Source organism: Dipodomys merriami, unplaced genomic scaffold, assembly GCF_024711535.1.
Source record: "Dipodomys merriami isolate MVZ:Mamm:240054 unplaced genomic scaffold, mDipMer1.0.p SCAF_13, whole genome shotgun sequence".
Taxonomy (NCBI): domain Eukaryota; kingdom Metazoa; phylum Chordata; class Mammalia; order Rodentia; family Heteromyidae; genus Dipodomys; species Dipodomys merriami.
In genome coordinates, this window is record NW_027202604.1 from 11,140,758 (window position 1) to 11,165,511 (window position 24,754).

A 24,754-nucleotide genomic window follows, 5' to 3' on the forward strand; every position below is an offset into this window, starting at 1 on the left:
TAGATATTTCTCTCATAGATATTTCCCATAGTAAAATCATTGTGTGATCAGTCTGTTTAGTCTCCCAAAGGATCTGGACTAACATTCCAATTAAGCAATATCATTATGTAGCCTGAAGTATTGTTACCTCATTTGTATGCTCTTGGACCACATGGCTATCTGTGGCTGCAGTGAAGACATCTCTCCTAACACAAGCATTCTTTATCCTGTGGGCAAACAGCCCAGGAGTAGGTTGGATCCAGTAAGAAAGAATAATTTTTATCCAATAAAAGAAAAGTGGTAAATGAATATTCCAGTGCTCTTACTCCCCAGAAGACTAGTCTAAATTATGTGTTTACAAGGACTTACACAAGATTCTTAATGGCTCCATGTAGTAAGTTGCCAAATACTCTCCCTTCTCTGTCCCTACTCTCATATGAGCATTGTCTGAGATCACTTTCTAAATAAACTACCTGTACTTACATCCATATCTTTGGTTCTGCATTTAGGCAAACCCCAAACAGGATATACCACCCAAATCAAGCCAAGTATATTTGGAATTGTTTTAATTGAATATTCACAAATTATAATTGTACTAGAGTGGAAAGAGAAGAGAGAAGAGTACTGTCTTATTGAATGGCCCCTCCTTTGTACAATTACTTGAAGATAATAAAAATATTCACAAATAAATAAACATTTACTTGTCAAAGGAAACAAAAGAAGATTAAATGAAGAAAGATACCCAGGTTAGATCCCTAAGAAGAGAGGATAGAGTCATGGCAAAAGGGAGAGCACAAGTACTTTCTGAAGCAAGAAGTAGCAGCTTCTGGTCATTTTGTTACACTGAAATGTGGACCTACAAAGCCAGGGTTTCTCATTCTTATAGCAGAACAATTTATTCACATATTATACATGGGTAAATTTCAGGACTTCCAGAAAAGCTGCAGGGAATAAATGAATATACCTATGCCACTTAGAGACTGGACCTTTAGTTTCTGATCAGTGATTAGAGATTCTGGACAGGCCTCCGGTGAATTTAACATGTACAAATGTAGGAATAAATGTCACTGCTTTGATATCATTTGCTTTCAACGATGACGTCTTGATCTTGTCCTGTTCTCTTTTATACTCTTGAGAGAATTCCAGGTCTCATGGCCTATCAAATCCAATAAAAGCTAGATAAGTCAACATGGCATCAATACCTTCCTGCACAGCCTATTTATCTGAAGGAATCAAAAGACAAAGGCCTTTTTTATTCTCTTATCTCATGAATAAAATCTCTGATGTTTCAAGAAAAGAGGCAAGTTGAAGTTATTCTTGCTTTTCAATAGATGTTGCTAACTTATATAAAGTCATTCTTCAAGACTAAATTTCCTTATGATAACTTGAAACACATTATTAGACGTTGATTTCAAACTGTATTTTAAATATTTTCTTTTCTATTTCTATATTAAATGAACTTTCCTCCTTACTCATACCCAGTATTCCTATGTCTCTCTTTTTAACTTCTCATCCTTCACAGAAGATTCAGCTTGAATGTACCACCTCACAAAACTTATACTCCAAGTACCTGGTTGAGTTAGGTATGCTACATGTACAAAATATCTTGCATTACTCTTTTTAATTTTTTGGTTGATGGAGGGGTTTGGACTCTGTACCTGGGCACTGTCCCTGAGCTCTTCAGTTCAAGGCAAGCACTCTACCACTTGAGCCACAGCACCACTTCTGGTTTTCTGGTGGTTTATTTGGAGATAAGAGTCTCACAGACTTTTCCTGCTTAGGCTGGCTTTGAACTGCAATCCTCAGTTCTCAACCTCCTAAGTAGCTAGGATTATAAGAGTGAGCCAACGGTACCCAGCTGCATTAATCTTTTTGACTCTACTCATATTGTTTAACTACTATTTGTTTTATTGGAGCTCTACACAGGTATTCAATTAAGGATTGACCATATACTTGTTTTATTACAAAGTCAAGAAGTCCTGGCATCTAGGCACCTACTACTTAATGAATGGAAGAAAACTTTTGTTTTAGTTTACATTTCTTCTCATTGCAGTCTTTCATATCACATTTTACTCTCATTTCAATAATTTGACAATTGTGAGGGATTGGTACTTTCATTTTTAGAGGAGTGGAGCTATTCATAGCAATTCATAGCACTGAACCTTTTTTTTTTTTTTTTTTTTTTGTCGGTCGTGGGGCTTGAACTCTGGGCTTGGACGCTGTCCCTCAGCTGTTCAGCTCAAGGCGAGCGCTCTACCACTTGAGCTACAGTGCCACTTCCCATAACACTGCACCTTCTTGGACCCATTGCAACAATGATATGTACAAGTCGTTATGTCAAAAATGAACTTTACAACTTTGGTGGGGGGGCGGCGAGGATTGGGTGGGGGGAGCAAGGGGAGGATGGGAAAGGATGGGAAGGGGAAACAAAGGAGGAGGCTACAATGCTTGATAAGAAATGTACTCATTAGCTGGGTGCTGGTGGCTCACGCCTGTAATCCTAGCTACTCAGGAGGCTGAGATCTGAGGATCGCAGTTCAAAGCCAGCCCGGGCAGGAGAGACCGTGAGACTCCTATCTCCAATAAACCACCAGAAAACCAGAAGTGGCGCTGTAGCTCAAGTGGTAGAGCGCTTGTCTTGGGCTGAAGAGCTGAGGGACAGTGCCCAGGCCCAGAGTTCAAGCCCCACGCCCGACAAAAAAAAAAGAAATGTACTCATTATCTTGCCCATGTATTTGTAACCCCTCTGTACAGTATTTTCACAATAAAAAATAAATAAAAATAAAAAAATAAAAATAAAAATTGTACATTAGAGCATCAAAAAAACAACAACAACAAAAAAAAAACATTTAACCTTCTGTTGGCCTCACCAATACCTTCACATATAAAGAAGGTATAATCATTATGATCCCAGCTTAGAGATGATAATGTTCAGGAGTGAGTATATAACCTAATGTATTCTACTAATTTTTCCCTCCTCTATTCCTATTTAAAGGCCAAAGACTCTGTTTTATCTTCTTAAATTCCCCTTTGACTGACATACCCCATACTTGTTCCATTAAAAAATAGACTTGTTTAAAAAAAAATAGACTTGTTTCCTTTGTGCTTGTCTTTATTAGCCAGCCAAACTGAAAAAAAAATCTAGAGGCAACTCATCCAGCATAAATCAGTAACCTGCTAAGTAATGCTACATGGTTTCTTTTATTAAAATATTTCAGGCTTTTTGGCATCATTTATCAAGACTGGTTGGAGATAATAAAATTAGGTCTCTTACAATACAGGTGAATGGGTTGGCTGACCCTGCATCTCAGTGTAGAGCAATTTGTGATTTCTTATGATAATTTGAAGTCCCACAGGGGGATAAAGATAAATAACTCACTCCAACCGATGAATGCTGTCAGGAAACACGCTTAGGTGCCATTCATTTCTCTGTGCCTCTCTAATCAAGTATCTTCAGTCACTTGTTTCAGAAGACTGTGTGATTTCAAAATGGCAACATGGGTTAGATAGGGGGAAGCTAGTAATAAACTAGGGATGGCCTGAGTTCCACACAGAACCTTGACTTTGCAAACGAAAGGCTTCTGTATTTGCCCATAAGCAACCTTTAAGCAAGACATATTTCAGGTATTCCATTTTTCTGAAAGGCTGAGAAGAGTCATATAGCATATTTTCCCTATTTCTCCCACTAAGCACAGCTGTGTAATACACATCACCCTCTGTAGATAGAAGAAGTTTCTAAAAGACGGCTGTAAGAAGAGAGACTCTTTAAGAGTTTTGAGGCCCTAGATAATGGTATCATGAGAGTTCTCTGGATTTTTTTGCCTAATATTTTTTCAGACTGAAGGATGAAAAAGCTAACAATCCAGAATAGTCAGGAATAGTTCCAAAAAAGACTCAGAGGTCCAGATAAAATCTGACAAGCGGGGGCTGGGAAGGTGGCTCAGTGGTAGAGCGCTTGCCTTGCATGCCTGAGGACCTGAGTTCAATTCCTCAACACCACATAAGCAGAAAAAAAAAAACAGAAGTGGCACTGTGGCTCAAGTGGTAGAGCGCTAGCCTTGAGCTGAAGAGCTGAGGGACAGCACCCCAGCTGAGGGAGTTCAGGCCCCACGACCAAACCCCCCCCCAAAAATAAAAAGTCAGACAAGCAACACAGAAAACTTTATATCATATCACTATATTTAAATCAAATGCCATATTAAAATCTTGGAGCCACAACTCCCATCTACTACAGCAAAGATGGAAAGAGGACTCCTTACACCCATCACACTGTAATGATTCGTTCTATCATGGTCTGAGAAGCAAGATCACAGAGTCAGGAACTTTACTGCATCAGGTGACCAACTCTGTCAAGGTCATTAAAGATCATGTGGAACTTAGACCTCTTCCTACTACAGTCAGTAACAAAGCAGCGCTCTTAGTCTTGTGGAAGAACCTGTCAGAGGCGACAGGTAGGGTTTGGCATATTCACCAGCACATGATGGTAACTAGGTCTTCTCCCATTTTATCAGTGGAAGCTTTGTGAATAACGTTATTGAGACACTCCTACCTTCCCACTAAGAGAAGTATTAGAAAAACTGACTGAGGAGCGAGTACTGCACACACTTCCTCTTGAACATTATTTGTGGTGAAGTGTAAAGCCTGAACTTGAACTATCATCTGTTAGTGACAAGGTGACATATTATTTATTTCTCCCTCCTACTTAGGTTTGACTACAGTAATGGTATAGAAACAGAAACAGAATAAGAAGACAGAAGAGAGAGCCCGGGGAGGGGAAGGGAAACACACACATCTATAACCAACTGTTCCTGGAAAAGGTACCAAAAACATACATTTTCTCAAAAGTGGTGAAAATTGAAACACAAAGGTCAACTCAAAAAGCATTAAAGAGTTACCTGTAGAAGCCCAAACTAAAACTGCCAGAAGAAAACATGTAATAAACATTCCAAGATAGTGGCATTGACAACAATTTTGAATGTGGCTCCAAAGTACAGTAAATAAACAAAATATTCAAACAGGAATATGTCAAGCTAAAAGGCTTCTGCATAGAAAAGTAAATCAACAGAGTGAAAGGATCACTTACAGAATGAGTGAATTGTTTTGTTGGATTAATAGAATATAGTAAGAACTCAAAAACAGAACCAAATAATCCATCTGAAAACAAAAAATGGCAAGTTGAATTGAAACTTTTTTGCGCAACTACTGAATTGAGGGGAGGGATTGTGTTGTGAGAGGTGAGGGATGAGGCAGAATGAAATGGGGAAAGATTTATACGATCTGAAGAGAAACCAGAGTATGAGGCAAAATGAACAAAGGGGTGACATTGATCAAAATGCAAGTACTTAAAGATAATAAGACATAATTTGAAAATTAAAAAAATAAAAACAAAAAATGCTGTGAGTAGACATTTTGCAAAATGAGAAATACAAGTGTCCAGAAAAATATATGAAAATAACTTCAATATTATTCGCTTCCAGGAAAACATAGAGCAAAACAATAGGATATTATCTCATCCTAGTTCGAATAGCCACCATCAAAACAATAAAATATGATAGATTCTAGAAAATGTGTGGACAAACAGATACTTGATCCTGGTGAGAAAAAGTATGAAGGGTCCTGAAAAAATAAAAGTTATCTACCAAAGACTCCAGCTATCCCCTTTCTATATAAATGTCTAAAGGAAGTGAAATGAACATACCGAAGAGGTATCTGTACATCCATATTTATTGATACTCTATCCACATTGGCAATACTTAGAACCAAACATGACACCTATCACTGTATAAAAGGACTAAATGTAATATTTATAACATAACACACACCACATAACATATAACATGCAAAATATAATATGCAACATACAAAATACATAAAATTTAATGCACATTTTATATTATATGCATATATGTGCATAAAGAAAAAGGAAATCCTGTCATTTGCAAAAAAAATGGATGGAACTGAAAGATATTATGCTAAGTGGTACAAACCAGACACAGAAAAACAGATACCATATGTTCTGGCTCATCTGTTATTAGTGACTCAGCCTGCATGCAGAATAATGGTTATAGAGGTAAGGAGAGGGGCAGAGGATGTGAATGATGGAAGGCAAAACTCAGTCAGTGCACAACTGTATGCATGTACTAACTTATTATACTAAACCTCATTGATAATTACAACTGACACAGGCCATTCAACAATAAAATGCAAAAAAATGTAAGGGACATTCTTAGGTTGTTGTTTCACTCTATAATGAAATTCTCAAGGGACAAAATCCCATACATTATTCTTTTGGAAGATGGCTTGCAAAATATAATGAAGTATACATGTCAAAATTTTAAAAAAGAGAGAATAAGATGGAATCTCAATGTTGTTTTGATTTGCATTTCTTTTATAGCCAGAGATGTTCAGCAATTCTTCATGGGTCTCTTGGCCATTCATATTTCCTCTTCAGAGAGGTCTCTTTTAAGGTCTTTAGCCCACTTTTTAATGGGGTGATTGTTACATTGGAGGTTTGTTTGGAGGAATTTAATTTCTAGACCTGTTGATATATTTTAGACATTAGACCCTTGTCTGTTGTATTACTGGTGAAGATCTTCTCCCAGTCTGAGGGGTTTCCATATATTTTGCTAGCTATGTCCCATGTTGCCCAGAAATGCAAATAAAAACATTGAGATTCCACCTCACCTCAGTTAGAATACCCATAATCAAGAAATCTAACAACAACAGATGCTGATGGGGATGTGACTAAAGGGGCACGCTACTACACTGTTGGTGGGAGTGCAAATTTGTTCAACCACTCTGGAAAGCAGTGTGGAGGCTCCTAAAAAGACTACACGGAGAACTCCCCTATAACCCAGCAATTCCGCTGCTGGAAATTTGCCAAATGATCATAAACAAGGCCAGACTAAAGCCACCAGTATGATGATGTTCATCGCAGCATTATTTACTATAACCAGGATATAGAACCAACCCAAATGCCCCTAGATAAATGAATGGATCAAGAAAATGTGGTGTATAAACATAATGGAATTCTATGCTTCCATAAGAAAGAATAACATTGTTCCATTCATAAGGAAATGGAAAGACTTGGAAAAAATTATATTAAGTGAAATAAGCCAGACCCAAAGAAAAGCAGGTTTCATGATCTCCTTCATTTGATATTCTTTTTGTTGATTTTTCTTTTTAAATATGTTTTTATTGTAAAAATACTGTATAGAGGGGTTACAGTTACATGAGTACGGTAATGACTACATTTCCTATCAAGCATTGTTACCCCCCTCCTTTATTTTTCCCCTACCATCCCTTCCTTCCCTACCTGCCCAACTCCTACTCTCCCCAAGTTGTAAAGTTCATTTTCAACAAAGTATCTTGTATATCTCATAGTTAAGATCAGGTTGCCCCACTGTATATGTTATTCTTTTTTGTAGTAAGTATTTTATTGTGAAAATACTGTAAAAAAGGGGTTACTGGTACATGAACAAGGTAATGAGTACATTTCTTATCAAGCATTGTTGCCTCCTCCTTTGTTTTTCCCCTACCATTCCTTCTCTCCCACCTCCACAAATACACTCGGCCCCTCCTCATTCCTTCTTCCCCCCCCAAACTGTAGTTAATTTTTCAGCATAGTGTCTTGTACATCTCATTCTTGCAATGGGTCCACCTGTTTCCCTATTTAAACAATTTGTTTTTTCCCTTCCCCTCCACAAATTATACCAACATCAAATACAGTGAAAACAGGGGTGATACATACAAAGCATCAAAAAGTCACATGGTACCTTGTAAATATATGATATTCTTAACAGAGGCTCTCAATAAACCAAGTACTAAATGCATAGGACTATATATAATAAAGCATATTAACATGAACTCCAACTTATGGAAACAAGAGGTTCTCATTAGACCCTTTATGTAGTTCATTATTTTTTCACTATTTTTCCTTCATTTTTTTGTACTTCATGTTTTGCATAATAGACACTGCAATATGTGGAAGGGAAAGGGAATCACAGATCAGCAGAACAAGGGCTGAACTACAGCAACATTGATATTCACTTGACACTGTTGGATATGAATATTACAACTTGCAGGGGGAATAGGAAGGGGTAAGTAGGAGATAGAGAGGGAAGGGGTAACAATAATTTAAAATAATGTATTTATTGCCTTACTTATGTAACTGTAACACCCCTGCTCATTGCCTTTTCAATAAAAAAAGATGCAAAAAGAATAAGACAGAGGATATCATTAAGGACTCTATCAACAAAACAGTATGGAAGGATATGGTGCCCATCACCTCAAAGGCCAAGTTAAACATCAAAGGCCAAATTAAACTTTGATTAAATATACCAGCTTTTAAAAACATAAAATGGAAGAAAGACAGCCTCTTCAGTAAATGATGCTGGAAAAATTGGTTAATCACTTGTAGAAAACTAAAACTAGATCCTTATATATCACCCTGTTCCAGAATTAACTCCAAATGGATCAAAGACCTCGGAGTCAAAGCAGACACTCTGAAAACATTACAGGATGGACTAGGAGAAACCCTAGGTCTCCTTGGCACAGGCCAAAATTTTCTTAAAATAGACCCAGAAACACAACAAATCAAAGAAAGTTTGGACAAATGGGACTGCATGGAATTGCAGAGCTTCTGCATGGCAAAGGACATAGCTAGCAAGATCAACAGAAAGCCCACAGATTGGTAGTTCTTCACTAGCCATACAACAGACAAGAGTCTCATATCTAAAATATACCTGGACCTCAAAAAATTACATCTCCCAATAACAAATTCTCAAAAAAAAACAACTGCCCAATAAATAAGTGGGCGAAAGACTTACAGAGATACTTCTCTGAAGAAGAAAGAAGGATGGCCAATAGACACATGAGGAAATGCTCAACCTCCCTAGCCATAAAAGAAATGCAAATCAAAACAACATTGAGATACCACCTCACCCCAGTTAGAATGGCTATAATCAAGAACTCTAATAACAACAGATGCTGGAGGGGATGTGGACAGAAGGGAACCTTACTGCATTGTTGGTGGAAGTGTAAACTTGTTCAACCACTTTGGAAAGCAGTATGGAGGTTCCTCAAAAGACTTCACATAGAGCTCCCCTATGACCCAGCAATCCCACTTTTGGGCATTTACCTGAATGATCACAAACAAGATCATAGTAAAGCTACCAGCACGACTATGTTTATTGCAGCATTATTTACCATAGCTAAGATATGGAACCAACCCAGATGCCCCTCAGTAGATGAATGAACCAAGAAAATGTGGTATATATGCACAATGGAATTCCATGGCTCCATCAGAAAGAATAACATTGCCCCATTTGTTAGGAAATGGAAAGACTTGGAAAAATTATATTAAGTGAAGTAAGCCAAGCCCAAAGAAACATAGGTCCCATGGTTTCCCTTATTAGCAATTACTAGTATATGTCTGAGACAAGCAGAACCGGTTAGGTAAGTTGATGTTAGGTAAAAGGAACCCCAGGATAAGGACTGAAATGTTTTTTCTTTCTTGGGATTGTTTCTAACATATTTATAAGAAGATTTCTTTGTGGCTTTGTCTTTCCCTCCCCCACAGTATAACCCCTGCTTTCACTGTATTTGATGTTGGTAAATTTGTGGAGGGGAAGGGAAAAAAACAAATCGTTTAAATAGGGATACAGGTGGACCCATTGCAACAATGAGATGTACAAGATGTTATGTTGAAAATGAACTTTACAATTTTGGCCGGGGTGGGGTGTCTGGGGGGGGGGTGTTGGATGGAACAGGGAGGGGGGAGGGGGAGAGATGGGAAGCGATGGGAAGGGGAAACAAAGGAGGAGACAACAATGCTTGATATGAAATATACTCGTTACCTTGCCCATGTAATTTTAACCCCTCTGTATCGTATTTTCACAATTAAAAATATGTATATACCAGCTCCTCAAAACACACAACTTGCAAATTTCACCAATAATAATTGGGTAACATGAACTGATCAACTTTAGAAAATTTAATTTATAGTTTAAGAATGTCAAACTAGAAATGTGCAGGTTCAGATATTCTCACAGGAGAATTGTATAAAGCATTTAATATTATACACACTTTAAATGAAATATTGTAAAAAAGGAGAAATCCCCTAGGGAAAATATGAAATTAGTTCTATTATCCTGATACCAAATCCCGACAAAGAAAATGTGAAATAAGAAAACTCTAGATAAATTTCTTTTCATCCTTTAAAAATATCAGCTAATAATTCATCAATTTGCTAAAAGAAGCATTTGTGGACCAAGAGTGGTTTATTTCATGAATGCAAGGGCTGGTTCAATATTTTTAAAGAATTAGTTGGACCTCAACGATAGCACTTTAATGAAGAAAAGTCACAGTATCATATCAATCAATGAAGGAAAGAACTTGAAAAAAATATTTAATAGTCATTCTGATGAGATATCCCAGAGATTTTAGGAATGAGAGGAACATGGACAGCTTAAAAAGGTATTTACTTTTTGTGTATCTCACACTCTTTATAATTGAGTATGATTGAATGCCTTCACCCTGACATCGAGTATTGCGAAAATGTCCACCCCCTTAAGGTTGTTTTATAAGGAGAAGAAAGTTGTTTTATAAGGAGAAGAAAGTTAAAAGAAATAAAAAAGACATACCATTAAGCTTTCTCTTGAAGATATTTTGATTCTCTAGATAGAACATTACCAGGAATCTAAAAGCAAAACAAAAGAGCAGTAAAGCAGAAGTTGCAAGTAAAGATAGCCAGCTCAGAGAAGACAAGATAGACTAAAAATTTACATATGAAAAATATAAATAGTATTTCTATAAGCTAGACATATACTTGGATATTAACTTTTTTAAAATAATACTTTAAATAATTTTAAAAATGAAGCCTACCATGTAATTGTAACTCCTCTGTACGGTATTCTCACACACAAAAAAATGAAGCCTAATAAATAATATGAATCTAAGCAAGCATTCTGAAACTACAATGTTGATAAAAAGAAACAAGGAAATCCTTAATAGAGAAGCAAACTGATTTCATGGGTTTGAAAATTCCACATAGAAGAGATATGAATTTCTGTAAGTCAATATACACAGTTACAGCAATTACTATTAAAATGCCAGCAAGAATTTTTGTGGGTAAAAAGAAATTCATAAAACAGGACTCTAACTTCCACATTGTGAGACCAAAAGATAGTCATATGATTTTTATCTAAAATGATGTTTATCTAAATAAACTCCAAAAAATGGAAATGAGATTTTTTTATTATTTTGTTTTTTGTTTTGTTATGTCTTCTCCCTTTTGCTGTTTTTGATTTCTGTAACTTTTTCTTGTACATAAGTTTATCTGTTTTGGGGAGGGTAAGGAGGAGCACAGAAATGGTGGAAAGAAGGATAGACAAATGTAGTAGTGATATGCACTAGAAACTAGTTGAAAATGAGCTAGGCAATTTGTGAGTGGGGGAGGGGGGAACCTGGGAGAAAATGAAGGAAAAGTTGTCACTGTTCAAAAAGAAATGTACTCATTACCTGACATGTAACTGTAACCCTTCTGTACATCAACTTTACAATAAAAATAATTTTTTTCTGGAAATACAACTAAATAATATAGCGAAGAATAATATTGAAAAGATTATATGGTTTTCAGACTCATTATAAAACGTTACATTGTTTCATAGGAAGACTCTCTGCCTAACAGCATAGAGAACCCCAAAATATGTTCAACATTCTTTGGCAAAGTGGAAAGGCAGAGCAATAAGAAAACAGTAGCCTTTTCAAGATACAAGCTTTCATAGGGTTTACAAAAGGACAGGAAACTATCCAAGGTACTTTCATCACCTTGGGATGTGACACTAGAGTATGGAAAATTCAAGGCCATCCTGGGGTGAATATGTGAGATCTTGCATCCATGGGAAAAAAAGTAAGTTGTGACCTATGACTCATATACAGAAGTAAAATAAAATAAAATTGGTTTAGTAGTGTAAAATCAAAAACTACCTACAGAACAATGTAAGGTATAGTATATATATATATATATATATATATATATATATACATATATAGCCTTTTAATTAACAAATAACTACAAAATATATGGATTAAAAGTTGTTCTATATATGCATTGTGCAATATCTAAATCAATCAATCAATCAATCTATCTATCTATCTATCTATCTATCTATCTATTTGGTTGGTCATGGGGCCTGAATTCTGAGCCTGGGCACTCTCCCTCAGCTCTTCAGCTCAAAGCTAGTGCTCTACCACTTGAGCCACAGCACAACTTCCAGATTTTTCTGCTTATGTTGTACTGTGGAATCGAACCCAGGACCTCATGCATGTAAGGCAAGCACTCTACCACTGAGCCACCTTCTCAGACCTAAATCAAGCTATTTTGTATACTTCCCAAACTCACCTACTTGTTCTGAAGAGTGAAATTATTTAACATTCTTTCAGATGTTTTAAAATACATTTTTATTGTAAAAATAGTGTACAGAGGGGTTACAGTTACATGAACAGGGTAATGAGTACATTTCCTATCAAGCATTGTTGCCTCCTCATTTGTTTTCCCCTACCATTCCTTCCCTGCCACCTCAACAACTACACACCCCTCTCATTCCACCTCCCCCTAAATTGTAAAGTTCATTTTTCAACATAGTGTCTTGTACATCCCATTATTACAATGGGTCAACCTGTATCCCTATTTAGGAATTTTTTTCCCCTTCCCCTCCCCAAGCTAGAGAAGTGTATATACAAGATGCAGGGCACCAACATCAAATACAGTGAAAATAGGGGTTATACGGTGGGGGAGGAACATACAAAGAAACAAAAAAATCACGTGGTACATTATAAATATGTTAAGAACAATAGCAAGAAAGAAAAATCCACTGTGTCCCTATCTTGGGGTTCATTTCACTTAACATCATCTTATGTTATCATATGTACATAGCTTTTGACCTTTTCTGCTTGGTCCCAGACACATACTAGTTTTTGGAAATAAGGGAAACCATAGGACCTATGTTTCTTTGGGCATGGCTTACTTCACTTATCAGAAAGAATGACATTGCCCCATTTGTTAGGAAATGGAAAGTCTTTTAGATATTTTGATATATGTTTTTTGTTGGTTGTGGGTTTTTTTGTTGTTGTTGTTGGCCCTGGGGCTTGAACTCTGGGGCTGGGTGCTGTCCCAGAATTCTTCAGCTCAAGGCAATTGCTCTACCACCTGAGCCACAGTGCCACTTCTGGTTTTCTGATGGTTAATTGGAGATAATAGTCTCAATGACTTTCCTGCCAGGAATGGTTTGAACTGTGATCCTCAGAAATCAGCCTCCTGAGTAGCTAGGATGACAGGCATGAGCCACCAGTGCCTGGCATTGATATATGTTTTAAATTGCAGTTTTATTCTGGGATTATGGAACTTTGGTATGTTTATCCAAAGTAACATATATATAGACAATATTTAGTTTAGATAAAAATATTACAGGAGCAAAAAGAATAACTAATGTTTCATCACATATAAACAGCATTGATGTAGATAATATTTAGAAATTGAGAATTAGACTTGAACACCAGCTTTCTTTTGGGGATTCTTTATCAGAACCACCCAACCTACAGCAGTTTCTGCGCAGACATCAAAACTCAGAGTGAGCAGTATATTTTAATTGTTTTTCTTTTAATGCAAGTGAGCAGTAAATCAAAACAGAACTGTATTTTTGTAAGTCAAAGATAAGAGGATTTGGCTAGAACTTGAGTGATCATAGGAAAGCCTATCTCTGATTCACAGAAATTGGTTTCATTATCGTTAGGAGTGGTTGATCTAAAAAAAGGAAATTTCTGTCAGTTAAAGAAGAATTTATAAAAAATATTTATATCCGAAATAAATGATTCTGTTACAGTTTAGTATGAACTCCGGGATGCTAGAATCATACATTGGAGGTTCAAATATGTCCATAATTTCAATAACACAAATGGCATAGAGAACAAATATTTACATAATGCATCATATTGGATTCTTGAATTGATCCTATTTGGTCCTTTTTTAATTTTATTTTTAGAACAGAAAAGCTGCAGATGCTTTGACTTCCCTCTCCCACTTGAGCTCCTACAGATGTTTCTGAATCTCACCTCACCACAATCACCTGGGCCTTACTGATATTCCTTGAACAAAATGGAAACCTCATTGTTAGATTCTTCACACTGCCTCCTCCTTCTGCCTAGAATGAGGTTCCCCAAATATCTCCATGGGTACTTACCTTCTCCCTCAACTCCTTGTTTTGGCTTTCTCATGGAGGTCTTCCCTGAACAGCCCATTTAAAATTGTGACATGACTAGACCCTTCACCTCTTCAACTTTTAGCACCATGTCCTCTGTCTCTCTCTTCTAACAATCTGTGTACTCTAGTTTTTTGGTTCTGCCAGTTTCATTTCCTGCTTTCTGATGTTTGTGTTCTATTACAGATCTTTGTTTTCTCTTAATATTCCCTCAAAGCTAGTAGATGCTTCTACAGACTTTGTCTCCCATACTATTTCCCCTTCACTTCCCCTTGATATTTGTCATTTATATTATTATCACTATCTAAAAAGATGAATATTTGATGTAGCCAGTTTGCTTAGTGTCCCAGAGTCTCAGTGGAATATGTGCTCTCTGACAGCCTTTGTTTTTGTTTCTTGTTACATCACTATGACCAGAAGAATACACAGGTGCAATGGATAATATTCAGGATCTACTGATTAGCTATGCAGGTGAATTTGAGGCCAGCAGTTTCACAGTTCAGTGAGGTATCTGGTACATTTGAATTATAGGTTAGCATCAAGAGAACTTTTACTTCTGTGTGAAATATAGATTTTGCTTATTAATGGTACATTCTGTTTCATTCATTATATTCTTACCATTGATTGTTTGGTCTTTCAGCATGAGTCTGCAGACATAAGAAAGTAGCAATAGAAAGTAAGGTAAAAAACACAATTTAGCATTTTTGATTCATAAACTAAAGATTTTTGCACAGGCACATTATCAAGCACCATGGAACTGGAGACTTTATTGGATTCACTTCAGATTTACTTCAGTAAATAGCCTCTAAAGCAGAAGATGTACACGTAAGTCATGGTAAGGATTAGCATGCAGAAAGTAATGCATATATCAAAAAGAATACTTGTCTTGAAACCTCCTTTGATTTTGACTTATCAACACTACTTGTACTGTTCAATTACTTATGCAACTAGGTGACAGTAAGTCATTTGGACTTAAAGTCAAAGCTAAGCTTTGCACCAAGAAAATAGGCACCTCAGCATTTTTAGAAGACTATGTTTTTCTTGTGACTATTTGAACTGTTTTAGAGAAATATAAGTAACATTGAATAAGTAAACCTGAAAGCAATATGAGGTGTCTCTTTGGGGACTTCTGCTTCAAGTTAGTTTTGTTTTGTTTTGTTTTTGCCATTTTTTATTATAGAAAGAAAGTGCTTTCCTGAGCATTAAATTGTCTAGGAAGAGAGGAGGAAAAATAACACATTAGATGTGACTTGTTGAATAAAGAGATTTAGCTAACACAAGACGGACTATATTTTGAAGACAGGAATCAAATAGACAACAAGGCAGCAGAAAGGCAAAAGAAACAGCAGCAACAGGAAAATATTGCAGAGAGTCCGAAGCCCAGCCCCAGCATTCAGTGAGGGAGAGGGAAAGCTGAAGACACCATCACCTGATAAAACAGAAGGCCCTGGTGACAGTCTACAAATCATAACTGCAAGGGAAGTCCGCACCTGCCATAAGCCTTAAAACTTGTATGGAGATTGGTAAGACTGGTTGCTCTGACATGTTAAATTGCTTAGCCTTCTGCTTGCTAGGCAGGGACTCCACTGCTTGAAAAGTCTTTCTAGACCTTAACAGAGTCTACTTTGGTTCTGGATATTATCATCTGCTTACTTTGGTTCTGGATATTATCATCTGCTTACTTTGGTTCTGGATATTATCATCTGCTTACATTGGCCTAGTCATTAGGCCAGTGAAACTTGTTCTTAGAAGACAATGCGTTTTTTTTTAGTTTGAGTTAATCACATCTTAATTTTATAATAAAATTCTAAATGCAATATCTAACATACTAGTGACAACATCTACACTAAGTTTGAGTGTTTTTTATATATTTACCCCTGCCATGTTTAGTTCTTTTTTAGAATAGAGAGTAAGGTTCAGAAAGCTATAAACAAAAAAGTGCAAAAACATTTTTCTTTTATTTTTTAACCTCACAGAAACTAATCAGCAGCTAGAATTACACATATGTGACCTCAGTGTGTTACTTCTCATTACAAAAATAGCTTATTAAGTCAGTCTCTCTACCTAAAGTTACCATTGTTTTTCTTACCGTCTTTTGTCATGAAAACAATTCTAAAGCTATTTTGTAACAAATGTGACTATTTAATCAGCAGCAGTAGTATTTTATACCCTACAAATTTCAAAGAACTTATACTAATATATATTCTAGGCACCTTTCATAAACACTTCCCCAAATAATTTTGAAGTAGAACATATTTTCTATACAGCTTTAAATATCTTGGGTGTACTATTTTTTTTTGTCTTAGATAAGAAGCTAAAACTTCAGTCAAATTGCAATTAATTATTCAGTAGCTGCTTATCCATTTAATGGATTAACCAAACGCTCTGCTTCTCCTGTCATTAATTCAAGGCTCATTAGCTCCTCTTTCATTGAGTAAATGAAGAAAGAATGAGGAGATAAAGCTCAAAGTAGGGTTGGGTAGGGGTGGATTTTGGTGTAGAAAGAAGTCAAAATGTTTGCCATGAGGGTTACAAATGATCAAAGGACAGGGTAGGTCATACATCAGAGAAATTTTAGACTGCTGTTTTATGGTGTAAATCAAAAGAAACCTATCTAAATATCATTTCAGTGACTCAACTACTCCTTCCTAGATGAATTGCTACAAACACAATGACTTAAACAACAGATTTATCATCTTAGAGGTCTGTAGGTGAGATGTGGGACACAAGACTCACTGAAGTACAATCAAGGCATGCATGAGTCTGCGTCTCCTTCTGGAATCTGTTGGAGAGAATCTTGCCTCTTCTAGTTACTAGATTTCCCACATTTTCCTTGGCCCTTGACCTCCATCTTCAGTCAGCAAAGCCAGCAACATAATATCTCTTTGAAGTGACTTTCATCATCACATCTGTCTGTTCCCACAGCTGGGTTTTCCACTGTGAAGGAATTGTGTAGTAAAATGTGTCCTCCCTGATAATTCAGGGTTACCTCTAATTGTATCTGAAAAGCTCCCCTTTATCATGAAAGGTAATATGTTCAGGGATCCCAGAGACTTAGAGCATGGATCTTTGGAGGAGGTTTATTCTGCCTACCAAAATCAGTGAATCCCAAATTTCCATATTACTCTTCATGTTGTTTTGTAGCAAAAAATGATAACCTTATTAACCTAAGGGTAATGGCTACTATTTAGGACTCCTTTCTATTTTCAAAGTATATCATGAAGAATTCTCACATAGTCCTGTGAAGCGGCATTATTATTTTCAATAGTTAAGAAATGGTGAATAATAGCTTGGATGAATTCATACAGTTTTGACTCAGCACAGGGCCCAGAGTAACATTCTCCTCCATGTCCTCTTGGCTCCACAGTCTACCCTGGACCCTCTTTTCTGTTGAAAATAAGTTATTAGTAAGTAGAGACTACTGGGGAGAATGACAAAAATGATTCAAGCAGTGGTTCTAAAATTTTAGAGTGGCATCAGAGGATTTTATGAATGTAGATTGATGAACTCTAACTCCATAATTTCTGGGTGAATCATGATTACCTTCATTTCATAAACACAAGCTGCTGTTCATGGACTACATTCTGAGGAGAACTGAGCTAGAGAATGGAAAGCCTGAACTAGGACAGGAATTTGTTGTAAATGCCCTTTGCAGAAAGTGAACATGATGAAGGAGGAAGGAAGGAAGGAAAAGAAGGAAGGAAGGAAGGGAAGGGAAAGGAAAAAGTATAGGGAAAAGGAATAGTAGGGAGAAATAGGAAGAAAAAAGAGAGTGAAAGGAAAGAGGATAGGGAGGAAGAGGTACAGGAAAGAAGGGGAAGAATATGATGAGGAAAGAAATAAGGGTAGGGGGTATGGAAATGGAGGAAGATGAAAGAAGTTAAAAATGGGAGGGAGGAAGAGAACATGGAGAGAGGGAAGGAGAAAGGTATGAGTGAATTAATACATATTGTAGAGAGATTGGAAAAAAAGTAATTAAACTCATCTAACCCCAAAGAAGTATAACAACTTGATCGGGGGGAAATGTTTAGTTAGTGGCTAAACTGGGTCTAAAACTCAATTCTTCACAGCCCAGAAGAATTGCTGACAGCTATCACCAGTTGCTATGTGCTAGAAGTTTGGTCCTAGTGTGTCAATGCTGATCGGCCATAGAACCTTTAAGAGGTCAGGCCTAGTGGGAGGTAATAGGTCACTGGAGATATCACTGATGGGAATGGTTAGCATGGTTTTCACAGGATGGGTATAACTATCACAAAAATGAGTTGGTATAAAGTAGCTTGGCACTTTTCATGAATACCTTTCTGTGCTTGGCTTGTTGCAGTTTTCTTTTCATTTCCCAGTTGTGTTGTGATGTGGGCCAGGAACCCTTGGGAAGATACTGGCCCCATGCAATTTAACTGTTCCATACATGAGAATCAGGAATGGAACAAGTCCCTTATGCATTATCCAGCCTCAGATGTTTTGATCATAGCAACAACAAGCAGACTAAGACACAATTGTAGCCTTTCCTGAATCTGACCCTGTAATGGATTTAGTCATCAGAACTGAGACCACGTTCATAGCACTTCATAAGTGAAAGCTTGACATTCTAGGTTGCTTTGAGCAATTGCTTTGAAAAGACATCTGGATGAATTTTGGGTATATAAAAGTAAAAACTGGTTCTGTCTCCAGCGTTTTATTAGTTTAGGGTATGAAGAAATACATCCAATTTGAACATGAGCGTTTTGCTATTCTCTCCCCTACATGTCCTACCCCATAGAATGTCATTTGAAGACTAACTTTTCATGTGACATTTCTTCGTGTTTCTCTCACAGCTCTCTGTCCAGGCACATGGTAACAACTAGTCAGCTGAGCATCTATCTGGCAATAGAACAACAGAGAGAGAAGAACCTGCTCTTCATCAACTTTCCAGAAAGGATTTCAAAGTTTTGGAACTTGGCAGCAAGTAATATCTCTGCTTCATCATTTTCTATCATTGGCATCTAATTTGAAAGTCTTTTTTATTGATGTTTCTGAAATGCTTTTACTAACACCACGATGGCCATTTGGCCATAAGATAATCAAAAGAACCTGTGTAACATTTAAAATGAAATAAGTGCCATGCTTAGAACTGAGGCAAGAAGCAAAAATGTGAGATGAGGAAGATTTGAGCACCATAGTTCATTTGCTGAATTTCTAGATGTCAGCGATGCAGAAATATATAGCCTACAGCAAATTTTAGATCAGCAAAGTCCTGGAATAGAAATAACACTCTATTTCCTGAGATGATTCATTCAAACAGGCTATTTATTGCATACATAATTTTAAGATCACATGCACATATTCTTATATGGTTATTCATACATAAATATATTTTATTGGTTCTAAAATTAGCCTGACAGTCACTCAAAAAGGATGATGGGTATTCACTGAAAAGTGTGCACTGTCAAGATACAAACATGCTAAGAGTATTTTAGTAATGACTTTAACATGTCTTTAACGTGAAGTAGTCAAAGGACAACAAAGCCAGATCTTTAATGATACACAGAGTTCTTTAGGCCAATGCTTCATTGGAAAGGAGGAAGGTGTTGATTATTTCTTAAAGCCACAAAGAGGTAAACACAGAGCTCTTGGGTCAACTACTAAAAGCCTTGAATTGTATTTCTGTGGCAGCAATCTGCCTAAGAATTCCCTGGTATTCAGTCTATTGTGGTATACATGGAACTTTCGGAGAGATCTTGTCTTTATTTCTGTACCATTGGGGAAGAATTTAAGGCAACCTGCAGCTCACTGACCTCGCAGAAATTCGACCATAGTGTACAAGTATTTTCTAGGCTGGTGTCTAAGAGAATGTATTATCTCCAGCCTATTTATCAAACCTCACAAAGTCACCAACTCATCTCTAGTTGGGGACATTAAATATCAATTCCATTTCTTTGGCTAGATCTTTCTTTCTCTGTGTCTACGACTGCGTCTGTGTCTGTGTCTGTCTGCATGCCTGTCTGTCTGTCTCTGTTTCTCTCTCTCATTAGTTGTCTCTTTCCATCTAGAAATAATTCTAGCAATCTACTCCAGATATTTGTTTTGGACATCTGTAGCACAAATGTGCCCTATCCTTTGGCTCTCCCTATCTTTAGGTATATGCTCTCTCCCTTTCTGTGAAGGTTTCGTAGTTTATCATTGCAAAACAACAACATGTTCTAATCTTTAGAATCTAATAGCTCCCTACTGCACTTTAACTTTATAAACAAGCAATGGGTATAACAAACAGATTTTGTATATCATCTGCAAGCTGCAAGCTTCATTCTGAACCAGATAAATAAGTATTGGAAGATACAAGACTCACTTACCTAAGTAAAACAAATCTAAAATAAAATTCAGTTTTATTAGTTAAGGTCTCTGAGAAGCAATTCATATAGTACTAAAGAAAAACATTCCCCCACATCAGTGTTTCACTGAGGTCAAAGAAAACATACACAATTTGCCAAGACCTTCTTTTATGATTGACAGAGAAGTTTATTATACGTACTGTTTTTAGATTTTACTAATGCAAGCTCATTTAACCTAATCTGAATAACTATCTTCAAGTGTTAAGATAGCTGACATTTATATAGAACTTTGAAGCTTCCAAAATTACTCAAAGTGGCCTACCAAATGTGTCCTTCAAAATAACTCTGTAGACAGCATTATTATTTGCAGCTCTTTTTTCCTGCTTTAACAGGAAGTGATAAGCATTCCTGGCATCCAGCTATTGGTGACAGAACTGTCTTAAAGCAAACAAATGGCCATTTTTCTGTACCAGTAGTCCCCAAATCATGTCTCCAAAGCTTCCAATAATAAACACCTAGGGAGTTGGAGAGAAAATATCAGCGTTATGATTCCAGCCTAGAAAATTAAGTTAGACTCTCTAGGGCTAGGGTCCAAGAATTAATATTTTATAGAAATCCTCTGGGAGACACTTAGGCGTACAGAATCTGTGCCAGTAGTCCATGTGGCTTCCTTTATCACAGCTATTATTGGAATACAGATGCTGTAATTAACTCTACATTCCTCTCATAAGTAATCAAACTAAAAGCAACACATGCCATTCTTTACCTCTCATTATTCTTTAACATGTATTTTAGGGTAGTTGTTTTAGGATGGAAATTATGTTGCTGTTTTTTTAAATAAGCATGGGAATGTTTAATTCTAATATCTAGAAATCTTAGCATCAAAGCAAGCCTAGAGAAGGTTTTCACCAGAGGTCTCCACTGAGCAGCCAGTGCCAGTCATTGACATTGGCACTACTAGCCTTTGGTCTGCATTAAGCATACCAAGTTGCCTGAAATGACAATAAGAAAGTCACTCATGACCAAATCTATACCACTCTTTTTCTTTTTTACCCTAAGGTTAATTTATTTCTCTTTCTTTTTCTTCCTTCCTTCTTTCTTTCTTTCTTTCTTTCTTTCTTTCTTTCTTTCTTTCTTTCTTTCTTTCTTTCTTTCTTTCTTTCTTTCTTTCTCTATTTCTTTCTTTCTGTCCTTCTGTCCTTCTTTCCTTCCTTCCTTCTCTTTCTTTGCCTCCCTCCTTCCTTTCCTCCTCCTCCTCCTCCTCCTCCTCCTCCTCCTCCTCCTCCTCCTCCTCCTCCTCCTCCTCCTCCTTCTCTTCTCTTCTTCTTCTTCTTCTTCTTCTTCTTCTCCTTCTTCTCCTTCTTCTTCTCCTTCTTCTCCTTCTTCTTCTCCTTCTTCTTCTCCTTCTTCTTCTCCTTCTTCTTCTCCTTCTTCTTCTCCTTCTTCTTCTCCTTCTCCTCCTCCTCCTCCTCCTCCTCCTCCTCCTCCTCCTCCTCCTCCTCCTCCTCCTCCTCCTCCTCCTCCTCCTCCTCCTCCTTCTTCTTCTTCTTCTTCTTCTTCTTCTTCTTCTTCTTCCTCTTCTTCTTCCTCTTCTTCTTCCTCCTCTTCTTCCTCCTCTTCTTCCTCCTCTTCTTCCTCCTCTTCTTCCTCCTCTTCTTCCTCCTCTTCTTCCTCCTCCTCCTCTTCTTCTTCTTCTTCTTCTTCTTCTTCTTCTTCTTCTTCTTCTTCTTCTTCTTCTTCTTCTTCTTCTTCTTCTTCTTCTTCTTCTTCTTCCTCTTCTTCCTCTTCCTCCTCTTCCTCCTCTTCCTCCTCTTCCTCCTCTTCCTCCTCTTCCTCCTCTTCTTCCTCTTCTTCCTCTTCTTCCTCTTCTTCTTCTTCTTCTTCTTCTTCTTCTTCTTCTTCTTCTTCTTCTTCTTCTTCTTCTTCTTCTTCTTCTTCTTCTTCTTCTTCTTCTTCTTCTTCTCCTCCTCCTCCTCCTCCTCCTTCTTCCTCTCTCTCTCCTCCCCCTTCTCACCCTCTCTCTCTTTCTTGTCAGTAATGGGGCTTGAAATAGAGCCTGAGCTCTTTTTGCTCAGGTCTAGCATCCTATCACGTTGAGCCACAGTGTCACATCCAGTTTTCTGGTGGTTAATTGAAGATAAGAGTCTTACAGGGACTTTTCAGCCCAGGCTGGCTTGAAACTGTAATCTTCAGCTCTCAGCCTTCTGAGTCGCTAAGATTACAGACGTGAGCCACTGGTGACTGGCTAACTTCTAATAAAATCAATTTCTCATCAACATAGCTTCAACCATCTTTATAATAGTTTACTTAAATTCTTCTATTATTTCCAATAAAATAATTTGCAAATTAGTCTGTGTATTCATTATGCCCATACTTCTCTTTTTAATGAGTGATATTTTCCTGCAACTGAGTCTAAAGATAAGAGAAGGACAAGCTTGGCATGATGTAAATAATACGACAGGGAGAAGAATTCAGTAAATCCTTATTATCCTATTTTTGGTGATGGGGAACTATACTTGATAGGTGGAATAGCTAAATTTGTATGTAAGGTGACTCAGATTTAAAAATATGGGGTTTGAGAAAGATTCCTCTGATTTCTGAAAAGACAGAAAATGGCCAATGTGGGCTAAAGACTTAAAGAGAAACTTCTCTGAAGAGGAAAGAAGGATGGCCAATACATATGAAGAAATGCTCAACTTACCTAGCCAAAAAATAAATGCAAATCAAACCAACATTGAAATTCCACCTCACCCCAGTTAGAATGGCTATAATCAAGAACTCTAATAACAACAGATGCTGGAGGGGATGTGGCCAGATTGGAACCCTACTGCATTGTTGGTGGGAGTGTAAACTTGTTCAACCACTTTGGAAAGCAGTATGGAGGTTCCTCAAAAGACTCTACATAGAGCTCCCCTATGACCCAGCAATCCTACTTTTGGACATTTACCCAAATGATCACAAACAAACCATGCTAAAGCTACCAGCACAACTATGTTTATTGCAGCATTATTTACCATAGCTAAGATATGGAACCAACCCAGATGCCCCTCAGTAGATGAATGGATCAAGAAAATGTGATATATATACAAAATGGAATTCTATGTCTCCATCAGAAAGAATGGCATTGCTCCATTTGTTAGGAAATGGAAAGGCTTGGAAAAAATTATATTAAGTGAAGTAAGCCAGGCCCAAAGAAACATAGGTCCCATGGTTTTCCTTATTTGCAATAACTAGTATATGTCTGAGACAAGCAGAAATGGTTAGATAAGTTGATGTTAGGTGAAATGAAGCCCAAGATAAGGATTCAAACGTTTTTTTTTCTTTCTTGCGATTGTTTCTAACACATTTATACGATTATTTCTTTGTTGCTTTGTATGTCCCTCCTCCAAGGTATAACCCCTGCTTTCACTGTATTTGATGTTAGTATACTTTGTGGAGGGGAAGGGTAAAAACAAATTATTTAAGTAGGGATACAGGTGGACCCATTGCAACAATGAGATGTACAAGACGTCATGTCAAAAAAGGAACTTTGGTGGGGGGGAGGGGAGAGGGGGGAGGGAGGAAGGGCGATGGGGGGGGGAGGGGGGAGGGGGGTGTCAGGGTCCCGCATTTGTGTGGGGGAGATGGGAAGGGATGGTAAGGGGAAACAAAGGAGGAGGCAACAATGCTTGGTAAGAAATATACTTATTACCTTGCTCATATAATTGTAACCCCTCTGTATGGTATTTTCATAATAAAGAAGGAAAAAAATATATAACTGAATAATGTACAACAATGCATAAAATGTTCATATAATAAAGTATCTTCTTTATTTATAAACAATAAAAATAAAGGGCTTATGGATATTTTAAAAACACAGAAAATGATAAAAAGGAGTGGCCCTCAGTCTATATTGCAGCATACCTGCCCGTACTCAGGACTTTGATGGGCTGGCAGAATAAAGGTAGTTTTAGGTGGTCTTTCCTCAGTTGGAGCTCTTGAAGAGAACTTGTGTATCATCTGTTCCTTTCATCCATTCATTTCATTCATCCTTTTATTCATTCATGCAGCAATGATACTCCTTGCCAATGACTCTTCTGTATGACAGAAATAGAGCAATAAACAAAATAACCAGAAGTCCCAGTAATGTGGTAGGTCTTTGGAGCCTGGAAGACAGATCTATTTTTCACTCTTCAGCCTCTCTCAATTACAAATAGCACTGGTGATCGA